General features: G+C 45.8%; 1 protein-coding gene across 1 annotated transcript in view; it reads left to right on the top strand.

Moving 5' to 3' along the window:
* The first annotated feature begins 805 nt into the window (after nt 1-805).
* The window catches only part of LOC126203582 (uncharacterized), a 69,246-nt gene continuing 55,376 nt past the window's right edge, over nt 806-14,675 (top strand). Inside the window, exon 1 of the mRNA XM_049937942.1 lies at nt 806-916. The gene's annotated coding sequence lies outside the window, so the exon portion shown is untranslated. The remainder of the gene's footprint in view (nt 917-14,675) is intronic.

Raw genomic sequence — 14,675 nt, 5'->3', positions numbered from 1 at the left:
CCCATGCCTCTAGTTCCAGCTACCATTCCGCATTCAAAGTCTGTTAATTCCTGTCATGCGGGCATAACCAATTTGGAAACCTCTTCATATCAATCACCTGGGTGCAAATGACAACTCTGCCAATTCACCGCCGTTTTATACCTCGCAAGCACGATACTGCCACCATTTGTATAGAGTGGTACAAATAAAAGTGGCCCGACAGAGTGCAAACCACTTGTGGGAGCATTAATGTAGCAGGAAAAGACCTACAGTTACTTCCAACATGATGGAGGAACTGCCCATACAGCTGGCCGAACCTCGGAGCATCTTCTCGGGTAACGGAGTTGTTAGCAGAAGTCAGTGAGGTCGCGGCCCTGACTGTCAGTGAGCGATTACATTTTGTGAGGAGCCCACAAGTCTAATGGTATCACAACAACCCTCACAGTCTTCAGGAACTGCAGAACATTCCAGCAGTCCGGCTTCGATCCACTTCAGCAAGTCACTGACGAGGGCCGAAAAGTACCAGCAGCTGCACGGTGGCCACTTTCAGATTCTGCTACAGTCAGGTTAGTGCTGTATTTCCTTTCCTCTTCTGTTTTACTCAGTTCGCCGGAATACTTTTACTTGCCACACCCTGCATATGTGCGTATGACCATTCCATGACCTTTGTCACCTCAGCCTAATGCAGCCTACTTCCTGTTAGTGTGTCCCAGGTTACAAAATAAACACGCACGTCCGTTTGGAGCGTCTCCTTCTGGGAAATAGCCACCGTATCGCCTAGTCAGTGCGTATCACTGCTACTCCACAATCTCTGATAACACGTCCACTTATCAGCCCGGCGCCACGAGGTGAGGCTCAAAAGCGACTTGCACTCGCCAACCTAACCCGCAACAAGCGGGTATTATCTGCTGCGACCACGCACGCCGAGTAACAACAGGTAAGTTTCAACAACCAGTTACTAGGAGAATGTATAACAACCTACTGTGTAAGTCGCTACAGTTACAAAACATGTTTCACTTTAATCTTCCTTGTTTGTGGTTTACACCTGATACAAGTTGTGCTGCACGAGTGATATACGTGTTCTGACGCTTCACAAGCATTCCAAGCCTCGTAGAAATGCCTGCAGATGGAATACAAACTGCTGTTTGTAGTCCTGTATGCCGTCATCATTATCATCAGTGTTGTGCCAAAAGGCAGGTTTCCACACGGTAGTTCTCCATGCTGTCCAGTCTTCTGCCATCCTCTTCGGGTCTGCATAATTTCCTCTTCCCTTTATGTCGTCTATCATCTTGTATCTCCTTCTTCCTCTCAGTCTTCTCCCACAAACCAATCCTTCCAAAGCATCTTCTAGCAAGCACTCCCTTCTCAATGAATGTCCGAACCAGTTCTTCTTCCTTTCTCTTACAACCTTCAGCAGACATCTTCTCTCACCAACCCTTTCCAATACTCTTTCGCTACTCACTCTTTCCGTCCAGCTTATTCTCTCCATTCTCCTCCACATCCACATCTCAAATACTTCTAACCTTTTTTCATCCTCTCATCTCAGCGTCCATGCTTCTGCCCCATACAGTGCCACACTCCAGACAAAACATTTGCCAAGCCTTTTCCCTAGTCCTTTATCTAATTTGCTACATAAAAGTCTCCTCTTTCTGTTGAATGCCTCCTCCGCTATAGCAATTCCAGTTTTCACCTCCTGGTGACATCTCAAGTCTTCATTTATTGTGCTTCCAAGATATTTAAATGCACTTATTTGGATAATGGTAGATTGTCCTATTTTAATATTGGACAGTCTGCGTCTTGTACGGATGACCATACTCTTTGTTTTTGCTGTGTTTATTTGCATCCCATATTCCACACAAGCTTCATTCAGATCGTTTAGCATATTATTCACTGTCCGCTCACTTTCTGTCACTAAAACTATGTCATCAGCTAATCTTATACATTCTATTTTCTTTCCACCAATACATATTCCTCTTTTTCCGTCTAAGCTTTTCACAATAATCCCTGCAAGGTATACGTTAAACAATAGCGGGGAAAGGCAACAACTTTGTCTAACACCTCGTCCAGTGCTCCTTCCTTCTGAAATTTCATTTCCAACCCTTACCCTTACTTTCTGCTGTAAATATAGATTATAGATTCTGTATCAGTCGTTTCTCTTTCCAATCTACTCCTTTCCCCTTTTGCTGTATGCCAAGATCTATTAAATATCCCAGTCAACCATTCTGTGGTACACACTAGGGATATACGTGTTAGCAGAGCACGGTTTCTGAATCGCTAAACACACCTACTTTAACTTAAATTTATCGACTGGTATGTATAGTCTTTGTTCTAATGTAGGAGCAAACGAACCTAATTCCGCACGGGTAGACCTAACTATCAATTACAGGGCGACTCATTTATGATGTGTAGTGATATCGCCAACATTCCTCATGAATCAGCCTACCTGTCTCTGGAAACCGCATCAAAATCCCTACAATAGTTCTTAGGATTAGCATTCACATACAGTAACATCGTGTTGGTACTTTAATTCGTAGTTTGTATAGACATTACGCTGTTCTCTTGAGTTTTACCATCTGTTTAGTTCACTGCTTTTCCCGTCAGATATCGCCTCCTCTGTAGCTGACCAGCTAGTAGCTCCTATCACTGCCACGAGATATCGTTCCCGACGCCAGTTAAATAAGAAACACGCAACTAAACCTGTATCACGTGCTCACCGTAACTACACACTGAGATGATAAGAGTCTTGGGATGCCTCGTAATATCGTGTCGGACCTCCACTTGCACGGCAGCAGATCGACATGGCGTGGGCTCAACAATTCACTGGGAGTCCCTTGCAGAAATATTGAACCATGCTGTCTTTATAGTCGTCGAAATTCCAAAAGTGATCCCGGTGCAGGATTTGTAGCACAAGCTGATCTCTCGACTATGTCTCATAAATTTTCAATGGGATTCATGTCGGGCGACCTGGCTGGCCAGATCTTCTCTCGAATTGTCCAGAATGATCTTCAAACCATAAGCGAATAACTGTTGCCCTGTGACATAGTGCATTGTCATCGATAAATATTCCATTGTTGTTTGCGAACATGGGGTCCATGAATGGCTGCAAAAGGTCTCCAAGTACCCGAACATTATCAATTCCAGTCAATGGTCGGTTCAGTTGGACCAGAAGACTGGATCCCTTCCATGTAAACACATCACAAACCATTAATGGAGCGACCATCACCATGGACAGTTTCTTGCTGACAATTTGGGACGATGGTTTCGTGGGGTGTGCGCCACACTCGAACGCTGTCATCAGCTCTTACCAACTGAAATCGAGACTCGTGTGATCAGGCCACGATTTTCTAGCAGTCTAGGGTCCAACCGATATGGTCACAAGCCCAGGAAAGGCACTGAAGACGGTGGCGTGCTGTACTCGCGTCGGTCATCTGTTGCCATAGCCCAATAACGCAAAATTTCTCTATACTGCCCTAACAGAAACGTTCATCGTATGTCCCGCATTGATATCTGCGATTGTTCACGCTGCGTTGCTTGTCTGTCACCACTGACAACTCTACGCAAACGCCGCTGCTCTCGATCGTTATGTGAAGGCCGTCGACAACTGTGTCTACATCTACATCTACATACATACTCCGCAATCCACCATACGGTGTATGGCGGAGGGTACCTCGTACCACAACTAGCATCTTCTCTCCCTGTTCCACTCCAAAACAGAATGAGGGAAAAATGACTGCCTATATGCCTCTGTACGAGCCCTAATCTCTCTTATCTTATCTTATCTTATCTTTGTGGTCTTTCCGCGAAATATAAGTTGGCGGCAGTAAAATAGTACTGCAGTCAACCTCAAATCCTGGTTCCCTAAATTTCTTCAGTAGCGATTCACGAAAAGAACGCCTCCTTTCCTCCAGAGAATCCCACCCGAGTTCCTGAAGCATTTCCGTAACACTCGCTAGATGATCAAACCTACCAGTAACAAATGTAGCAGCCCGCCTCTGAACTGCTTCTATGTCCTCCCTCAATCCGACCTGATAGCGCTCGATCAGTACTCAAGAATAGGTCGTATTAGTGTTTTCCGTGGTGGGAGGCAATGCCTAAAATTTGATGTATCCGGCACACTATTGACATTGCGAATCTCGGAATACTGAATTCCATAACAATTTCCGAAACGGAACGTCCCACGCGTGTAGCTCCAACCATCATTCCATGTACAATGTCTATTAATTCCCGTCGTGGGGCCATAATCACGTCGAAAAGTCGGAAATCTTTTCCGCATGAATCACTTGAGTACAAATGACAGTTCTGACAATGCATTGCCTTTTATACTTTGTATACGCGACAGTACCGCCGTCATGTGCATAACGCTATCCTATGACTTTCGTCACCTCAGTGATAATGTGCGGTGTGTCACATTTAATGTTCCTTAAGTCATCTTCATCCATTTTGTGAACCCTTACGGTGCAACCGGTATTTCAAATCAAGAATTTCATTTCACAGTCTCTTGGAATTTTCGTATCCTTTTCCTTTAACTTCCCTGATTCGGCGTCAAAGCCCAGCGCAGGTCTTAAAAAGCGTATTCTTCTCCTGGACTAGGTGATGTTTGAGTACGTTATTAATGACTCCCATAGGTTTTGTACACCTAGTGGCTTTTCGAGCTAGGACTGTTTCTTCCAAAAAGGACACTTTATCGCCTGAATAATGTGAACGTGTTCACTGCGAACGTGGTTCGATGAAGCCTCTGCCAGGCACTTCAATGTGATCGAGAGAGTATCCATGTAGATGTAGATGTAGATGTATGCCGGTGAGCTTATATGGACGCTCCTGAGAAGAAAAAGTAGGTACCACGTAGGACAGGACCGGTTATGCTGAAAGCTAAAGCTTTTACTCGGGGAATGGGCTCAAATAGTAAACAATGCAGACTCCATAACAAAACGTAAAAATAGCGACTGCCTTCCCCTACTATCTTCTTCAATTTAAGTTTTTTAAAGAAAATAAACTGTACAGTTAGACCCAAGATACTATAAAAATCTGAAACGATGTGGTAAAGAATAAAAGACGTTGCGATGAGGCTATCGACGTTCAAAACACCTATTTGTCTTTAGATGTGCAGCAATACACCAAGAAATCTGATAAGTAAGTTGCTGATGCCGAGCCCCAAAGAAAATCTAAAGGTCAAATCCCGTTAACGTAGTAACGTTAAATAAGTATCTACGAAAATATCTTGTAGAATAAAATATTTCATTATAATCGTAAGTTTCGGTAGCTTGTGAATTGCGGTGTAAGTGCGTCACGTGCTGCGAGCAGATGAATGAAAAATCAGAGACGTCGTATTCAAGACTGACGTCCTAAGACCGTCACTTCCAACCTTGGTGAATACTACTCATTACCAAGAACGACCCACTTAATCAGTTGATCAGTGAGGGCGCATGCGCTTCTCCGCATTGATGGCGATAGCTTCCCGTGCACTGTTGACCTCTCGCTGTTCTGTGTGTTATCTTCTGCTGTAGAGCCAACGGATGTAGATAAATATGCCTTCAAGTAATCTATCAGGCATGCGAAGCGATGATTTGCGATCAGTTTATTGCCTCCAATGTCTACAAACGTAATTCAATTATTAGGCGCACCGCTACGGCAGCTGCCCACACCTATGAACGTCATTAAGTAGCGACTAGGAGCGGAACAACATCTCACTTACACTTGTTCGCTTCTTCTGTACATGTCGATGAGAAATCTTTCTCTCGACGTGTGATAATGGTGACACTTTTCTGAAAATGTTATTTCTTCTGCGAGCGCCGTTCAACTAACGCTATTACCAAACTAAAGCTATTACCAAACGAAAAAGGGAGATAGGGTGGGGATGATTTTGATAGTGGATGTACTCTCCTCCAACATACGCTGTACAGTATTTGCACGCACATGCCTGGCTGAGATAGCTTAAGATGAAACAGTGCACTCTGTGTTCGCTGATACCTTCAACAAATGGTTCAAATGGCTCTGAGCACTATGCGACTTAACTTCTGAGGTCATCAGTTGCCTAGAACTTAGAACTACTTAAACCTAACTAACATAAGGACATCACGCACATCCATGCCCGAGGCAGGATTCGAACCTGCGACCGTAGCGGTCGCTCGGCTCCAGACTGTAGCGCCCAGAACCGCACGGCCACTCCGGCCGGCCATATATCTTCAACAAAAGCTGCTCATATTGAGAAATGGATCGGCGATTACTGCTTCGGTCCGATACTGTCGAATTAGGAAAGTTGTTTGGAGAACTCTTAAGAGAGTATCCTATTAACACAAAGACTGCAATTTCTGTCTACTGAGGGAGGACCTGGACGAGACGTTATATGGGAGCAAGCATACAGTAAGGTGGGTGGCAGGAGAGGCCTTTTTTGTGCTTTTTTGCATGTCTTCCCAGACGTCTCTTTCAGCTGGGAATGTACGAAGTTTAAAAGTAATCGTTTCTGCTTTCGGTTTCAACATCGACAAACAAAATGTCCAGACACTCTGTGACCAAAATGGTACTGAAACAGAGAATGACAGACTAAAGGCCGAAATACTAAATGTCTTTTTCCAAAGCTGTTTCACAGAGGAAGACTGCACTGTAGTTCCTTCTCTAGATTGTCGCACAGATGACAAAATGGTAGATATCGAAATAGGCGACAGTGGGGTAGAGAAACATTAAAATCCCTCAAAAGAGGAATGGCCGCTAGACCTGATGGGATACCAGTTCGATTTTACACAGAGTTCGCGGAGAAACTTGCCCCCCTTCTTGCAGCGGTGTACCGTAGGTCTCTAGAAGAGCGTAGCGTTCCAAAGGATTGGAAAAGGGCACAGGTCATCCCGTTTTCAAGAAGGGACGTCGAACAGATGTGCAGAATTGTAGACCTATATCTCTAACGTCGGTCAGTTGTAGAATTTTGCAACACGTATTATGTTCGAGTATAATGACTTTTCTGGAGACTAGAAATCTACTCTGTAGGAATCAGCATGGGTTTCGAAAAAGGCGGTCGTGTGAAACCCAGCTCGCGCTATTCGTCCAGGAGACTCAGAGAGCCATAGACACGGGTTCACAGGTAGATGCCGTGTTTCTTGACTTCCGCAAGGCGTTCGATACAGTTCGCCACAGTCGTTTAATGAACAACGTAAGAGCATATGGAGTATCAGACCAATTGTGTGATTCGATTGAAGAGGTCCTAGATAACAGAACGCAGCATGTCATTTTCAATGGAGAGAAGTCGTCCGAAGTAAGAGTGATTTCAGGTATGCCGCAGGGGAGTGTCGTAGGACCGTTGCTATTCACAATATACATAAATGACCTTGTGGAGGACATCGGAAATTCACTGAGGCTTTTTGCAGATGATGTTGTGGTGTATCGAGAGGTTGTAACAATGGAAAATTGTACTGAAATGCAGGAGGATCTGCAGCGAATTGATGTATGGTGCAGGGAATGGCAATTGAATCTCAATGTAGACAAGTGTAATGTGCTGCGAATACGTAGAAAGATAGATCCCTTATCATTTAGCTACAAAATAGCAGGTGAGCAACTGGAAGCTGTTAATTCCATAAATTATCTGGGAGTACGCATTAGGAGTGATTTAAAATGGAATGAGCATATAAAGTTGATCGTCGGTAAAGCAGATGCCAGACAGATTCATTGGACGAATCCTAAGGAAATGCAATCAGAAAACAAAGGAAGTAGGTTACAGTACGCTTGTTCGCCCACTGCTTGAATACTGCTCAACAGTGTGGGATCCGTACCAGATAGGGTTGATAGAAGAGATAGAGAAGATCCAACGGAGAGCAGCGCCCTTCGTTACAGGATCATTTAGTACTCGCGAAAGCGTTACGGAGATGATAGATAGACTCCAGTCGAAGACTCTGCAGGAGAGACGTTAAGTAGCTCGGTACGGGCTTTTGTTAAAGTTTCGAGAACATACCTTCTCCGAAGAGTCAAGCAGTATATTGCTCCCTCCTACGTATATCTCGCGAAGAGGCCATGAGGATAAAATCAGAGAGATTAGAGCCCACACACAAGCATACCGACAATCCTTCTTTCCACGAACAATACGAGACTGGAGTAGAAGGGAGAACCGTTAGAGGTACTCAAGGTACCCTCCGCCACACACCGCCAGGTGGCTTGCGGAGTATGGATGTAGATGTAGATATACATCGATCACCGTCAGTAATCCACCAGATACATCGATTTGTCTAACTTCGTGGTAAATTACAAATTTACTGCATGGGTAAAAAGCAATATACACTTATATGAGACGTCGAATTCGTTATACAATAAGGACAGTTCTAATAAGCATGAACATGACGACTTTTTGCCTGTTGATTTTAGAGACAATAGTTTTGAAAGAGTTGCTGACACTGTGTTTATGCCGATTTTGAGAGCAGTCTTCCAGGTGCTGACGTTCTGCCTATATCACGCAAAATCTGTGTATAATTATTACATCGTTGGAGTGGCAGTAGGGATGAAGCGAGTCTGTACTTCTAATGGCGCTTTTTCAGACCTTTAACTGTAATGGTGGGTCCATTTCTGTTCCAGTTGGCAGTGTTTTGTCTCGTGTTATTTTGATCACATACAGGCATGTCCTTGATGGTTTTCATTGCTATTGAACATACTAAATATCTTGAAAGTGTGAGTTATGGCCCTTTCATTGGCATTTTCAAAATGAACCTCATAATGTGGGTGCTATTTTTTCCTTCAATCGGAACTTTCCAACCAACTTTCTCCAATTACGACATTTGAGTCATACATTTTATTGACCAGTTACTGTGACCTATTATGTATTCAATTCCTTCATTATTTTTTATGTTTCCTGTTTTTCGCCTACAAACCTGAATAATAATCATAACGTAATATATTACGCGAGAATAAAATCTTTCTAGGTGACATTCTTGGATAATAGTTTCTAGGATTTCTTCGTGAGTTAGATTTGTATGTTAACTGAAGCTTGCAACACCTCCTGTCGTCGACAGTAGTTATCCGTCGTAATAATGGACCGTGTTATGCTACTGTAGTTAGGTAGTGCGCTTTTGCAGCAGGGCAACGCACACCCACACACGGCTGCTGTGATGCAGCGAGCTGCTCGTGCTGTACAGCAACTTTGCTGGCTAACAATATCACCGGATCTCTCGCCGATACTGAACGTGTATGGGGCACAATGAAGAAGGGACTAACTCGTTCTCCAGAGTCTGAAACAGCCATTGCTGAATTTCAACAAAAAGGCAAGGTGATTGAGGCAAACTGTACCAAGAAGCCATTGGGAAACCTTTATGATGATTGGCAAGCGAGAATTCATGCTTGCACTTCAGCCAGAGTATTGATAGGACTGTCTGGACATGCTTAACAGTGACACGTGTGTTTCATTTGGTCTGAAATTGTTAGCCGGCCTGTGTGGCTGAGCGGTTCTAGGCGCTTCAGTCTGGAGCCGCGCGACCGCTACGGTCGCAGGTTCGGATCTTGCCTCGGGCAGGGATGTGTGTGATGTCCTTAGGTTAGTTAGGTTTAAGTAGTTCTAAGTTCTAGGGGACTGATGACCTCAGATGTTAAGTCCCATAGTGCTCAGAGACATTTCAACCATTTTTTGAAATTGTTATCATGTGATGAATTACAATGAAGACCTACTTGTTACATCAACATTCAACATGACGACCATTTTCTTGAAGGAGTTGCAGTTTTTTTCCAGCAGCGTATGTATTCAACAGTGTACTAACAAAGATTGAATCAAATATTTATTTATGAAGGGTGGTTAGTGAAGATTTTTTTATGAAACCTTTCGATACTTTCACGTTTGTTTCGCTCACGATCTGACAATGTTCTTTATGTTGTACCCACAGGTAGGCAGGTTTTTGCTTCGCAGACGGAAGGTGAATACGTTGCCACAACCGAGACACTGTTGATCGGTCTGTTGCCTTCTGCATTTTTTTCTTTCCCTTCTTTGTTCTTACTGCAAGCAATCACATCCGTTAAATTTGTGGGTATGTTAGCCTAGTGAACAAGAACCAAAAAAGGTAAAATTGAGGAAAAACCGTTAAGTCGTAAGTTTTAGCACATTAGTAGCAGTAAGTGTGCTGGACGACAAGCTAAAAACCTGACCGGTGGCCTATGACCCTTCCGATGGGGATGAGGCGAGTAACGGAAACTTTTGACGTTCTTCTCGAATAACTCGAAAACCGCTGCTCCTAACGAAAATATTTCCAGTACAAAATTGAAATACATTAAATTTCCTACAAATAAGATAATGTACATTTTCTTCCTAGGACTAATAGTTCCGCGTTGCAGGAAGTGGAAAAATCGGAGGTTATTAATAATATACACTCCTGGAAATGGAAAAAAGAACACATTGACACCGGTGTGTCAGACCCACCATACTTGCTCCGGACACTGCGAGAGGGCTGTACAAGCAATGATCACACGCACGGCACAGCGGACACACCAGGAACCGCGGTGTTGGCCGTCGAATGGCGCTAGCTGCGCAGCATTTGTGCACCGCCGCCGTCAGTGTCAGCCAGTTTGCCGTGGCATACGGAGCTCCATCGCAATCTTGAACACTGGTAACATGCCGCGACAGCGTGGACGTGAACCGTATGTGCAGTTGACGGACTTTGAGCGAGGGCGTATAGTGGGCATGCGGGAGGCCGGGTGGACGTACCGCCGAATTGCTCAACACGTGGGGCGTGAGGTCTCCACAGTACATCGATGTTGTCGCCAGTGGTCGGCGGAAGGTGCACGTGCCCGTCGACCTGGGACCGGACCGCAGCGACGCACGGATGCACGCCAAGACCGTAGGATCCTACGCAGTGCCGTAGGGGACCGCACCGCCACTTCCCAGCAAATTAGGGACACTGTTGCTCCTGGGGTATCGGCGAGGACCATTCGCAACCGTCTCCATGAAGCTGGGCTACGGTCCCGCACACCGTTGGGCCGTCTTCCGCTCACGCCCCAACATCGTGCAGCCCGCCTCCAGTGGTGTCGCGACAGGCGTGAATGGAGGGACGAATGGAGACGTGTCGTCTTCAGCGATGAGAGTCGCTTCTGCCTTGGTGCCAATGATGGTCGTATGCGTGTTTGGCGCCGTGCAGGTGAGCGCCACAATCAGGACTGCATACGACCGAGGCACATAGGGCCAACACCCGGCATCATGGTGTGGGGAGCGATCTCCTACACTGGCCCTACACCACTGGTGATCGTCGAGGGGACACTGAATAGTGCACGGTACATCCAAACCGTCATCGAACCCATCGTTCTACCATTCCTAGACCGGCAAGGGAACTTGCTGTTCCAACAGGACAATGCACGTCCGCATGTATCCCGTGCCACCCAACGTGCTCTAGAAGGTGTAAGTCAACTACCCTGGCCAGCAAGATCTCCTGATCTGTCCCCCATTGAGCATGTTTGGAACTGGATGAAGCGTCGTCTCACGCGGTCTGCACGTCCAGCACGAACGCTGGTCCAACTGAGGCGCCAGGTGGAAATGGCATGGCAAGCCGTTCCACAGGACTACATCCAGCATCTCTATGATCGTCTCCATGGAAGAATAGCAGCCTGCATTGCTGCGAAAGGTGGATATACACTGTACTAGTGCCGACATTGTGCATGCTCTGTTGCCTGTGTCTATGTGCCTGTGGTTCTGTCAGTGTGATCATGTGATGTATCTGACCCCAGGAATGTGTCAATAAAGTTTCCCCTTCCTGGGACAATGAATTCACGGTGTTCTTATTTCAATTTCCAGGAGTGTAGATTCGACGGTAAAAAATTAATGGTTCTCTTCAAATGAACTGGATTAAAACTAAACGTTAAAAGTGTTCATCTCGTCCAAGCGCGGGGTAGCCGTATTAAGGGATAATCTGTGTTCCGGAATTCTAACAGGGTATATGGGGCAGACGTGTGGGGTAGAAGTGCGGAGAAGGTAGATTGCTGGATGTGCACATGTGTGCAAACTGAAGAGCGAGCGGGTGATTCGACACTGTGTCTGCCTCCGTACATCACGAGATGCAACAACAGGGTGTCTGACAAACTCATATCAACCTACCACAGCACGCGTAATTGAAGCACTGCCGACGCAGTGCGCATTATCACCGTCGAGTGTTTATTTCGTACAACATGCGTTAACACTACACGGAAAGCAGGTATGAGGTATGAATAACACTGGCGCAAGTAACTCATAACGACAGAAACTATGCAAATCTCTACATAGCTAGAGACCAAATTGATTCTTAGTCATCCTGAACGGCATCTGTAGTGTTTTCCCAGTAAACACGTCTTTCCCACTCGATGTTCAGTTCACAGACAGTATATACCTCCCCAGCATTTCCTGTCCAGTTCTCTTATGTGAGTTGATAAACACCGAGCTCTTTCTTATGTACTACAGCTATTTTCAGTTTAATAAGTGAGTACTTATTTCAGTTGTTTCGTACGGTGTAACGTAAAAATGTCTGAACAGCTGCCAGAAATTCACTAAATTATTTTGCAAGTTCCCTTTACTTTGACGAAATGCCTATTGGCTTCTGTCTCGGGTTCTTCGACCGACGTTCATCTACTGATTTTACTGCCGTTTCGCCAGCACGAGTGGCTGGCATTGTCAAAGCTTCACCCTCCATTGCCGGTGGTGAACTGGAGCCGAGCTTTAAAGAGAGACGGGGCCCCTCCACGCCCGCACCAACGTGGTGACCAAACCAAAAGTTCTACTGTCACCTCCGTAAACATGTTAGATATCTAGTAAGTGGATCACAGGATGCTGGGCTGTGATGTTATCCGTGCGTCTGGATAAGACTACACATAAACACGGTCCATCAGGTGTTAGATAGTGGACGAAACGCGAGTGAGGGTAGCGATTTCAAGAGCAGAGGGAAAAAAGGGGCCATGGCTCGTGCCGTGGGAAAAAAACCTCTGCGACAGTGGGATAGGTAGTAAGAGCAGTAGTGGCTTACTAGCTGCGACAGTTCATGCAAGGTTGGATTTGTTAGTATGGGTATCATGCATCATTACTGTGGCAAGCGATGGCGATGTATCCCAGTTGCTGCAGCCGCTACATTCCTGGAACAATCAAGATCGTTATACAGTACTGGGAGATCGGCCATAGATCATCTCACTGTGTGGGGGATGTGTGGAGCTTGTCTGCATGCAGTGTACGGTACGGCTTCCCTGCGTGGTGCCAGTTATTCGGCAGTGTATTCCAGCTGGATATCCATTAATGGCGTCTGATTAACAGGGTCTCACCTGTACTGTTATGTTTGCGTATGCTTGGCCATAGATGTTAGGTCCTTACAAGTATGTCTTTTGGTCTTTCATGTTTCCATCTATGGTTGTGGTCGTAGTTTCCCAGATTCAGAATAAACGGGTTCTGCGAATGTCTGGAGTTTCTGTATAGTCTTGTGGTGAGTTTGTGGATTACCTCCGTGAGAGTCTCAAGTCGGTATTCCCGGTGAAGGTCCGCGATGCGTGTGTATCGTGGAGCATTGCTTATGATTTAGAGTACTTTGTTTTGTATGAGCTGCAGACGGCGCAGGCGTGTAGGCGCAGCGTATCCTCAGACAGGAGCTGCGTACGTCATCAGGGGTCGGATAAGTGTCATGTACATGGACCTCGACACCCTTCTGTTCAGTGTGCTACGCCTGTTGAGCATAGGGTAGAGCTGTTTGAGCCTCGGGCTAGCTCGGTTGGTCATGTGTTGTATGTGGTCCCCCCAGAGTAATTTCTGGTCCAGCCAGACACCGAGGTATTTGACTTCCTCACGGAAACGTATTGGGCGTGCATGTAGAGTTATTGGTCTGCAGTATCGGTGTTTGCGCAGTTCCTTCGGTCTTCTAGTGAACAGAACGGCTTCGCACTTGTCGACGTTTACTCTAACACGCCATTTCTCCAACCGGCTCGCTGCCGCAGACTTTATGTACCTGGCGCGCCAACGTCCGAGGCTTCTCCGCGATCATTTCCGGTGCGGTTCTCCTCTTGCTACCTGAGACGGTCGTTCGCTGAAGTACGGAAAGCCAGGTTCCGTTTACCATAAGGCTTTCCTCTTCCTTGCTGAAGCTGTTCGCGTGTTTTTGTATTTCTGCAGCTTCTCTGAACAAGCGCGTGAGACAGTGCTTCTGTGCAGCCAGAACTTCCGTGTCGGCGAATTTTATTACGTGGTCGGTCTCATTCAGTGCGTGTTCTGCCACGGCCGATTTCTCCACCTGTCCCAGCCTGTAATGTCGCTTATGTTCTTTGATCCTGGTGTTGACTGATCGTCCAGTCATTCTGACATAAACTTTTCCGCATGTGCATGGTATACGGTATATTTCCGACATTGCAAGTGGGTCCCTTTTCTCCTTTGGAAATCTAAGACACTCTTTGATCTTCCTTGTCGGTTTGAAATTCGTCTTTACGCCGTGTTTGCGCAATATACGGCCGATTCTCTCCGTCACTCTGGGAATGTATGGCAGAAAGGCCGTACCCGACATTTCTTTTTCTGATTCCTTGCTTCGTCGAGTGTTTGACTCTGTTACACTTCTAATATAATTTGTGGAGTACCCATCGCTCCTCAGTACAGCTTCCAGATGTTACATTTCGCGCCTGAGGTGTTGCGGCTCACATATTCGTCCCGCTCTCGTTACGAGCTTATTAATCTTGCCTCTTTTCTGGCTCGGGTGGTGGTTTGATAGTTTGTGCAGGCATCGGTCCGTGTGTGTCGGTTTTCTATACACGCT

The sequence above is a fragment of the Schistocerca nitens genome, chromosome 9 (assembly GCF_023898315.1).
Source record: "Schistocerca nitens isolate TAMUIC-IGC-003100 chromosome 9, iqSchNite1.1, whole genome shotgun sequence".
NCBI lineage: Eukaryota > Metazoa > Arthropoda > Insecta > Orthoptera > Acrididae > Schistocerca > Schistocerca nitens.
The sequence above is the reverse complement of the archived record's forward strand: the minus strand, read 5'-3'. Positions and strand labels throughout refer to the sequence as shown.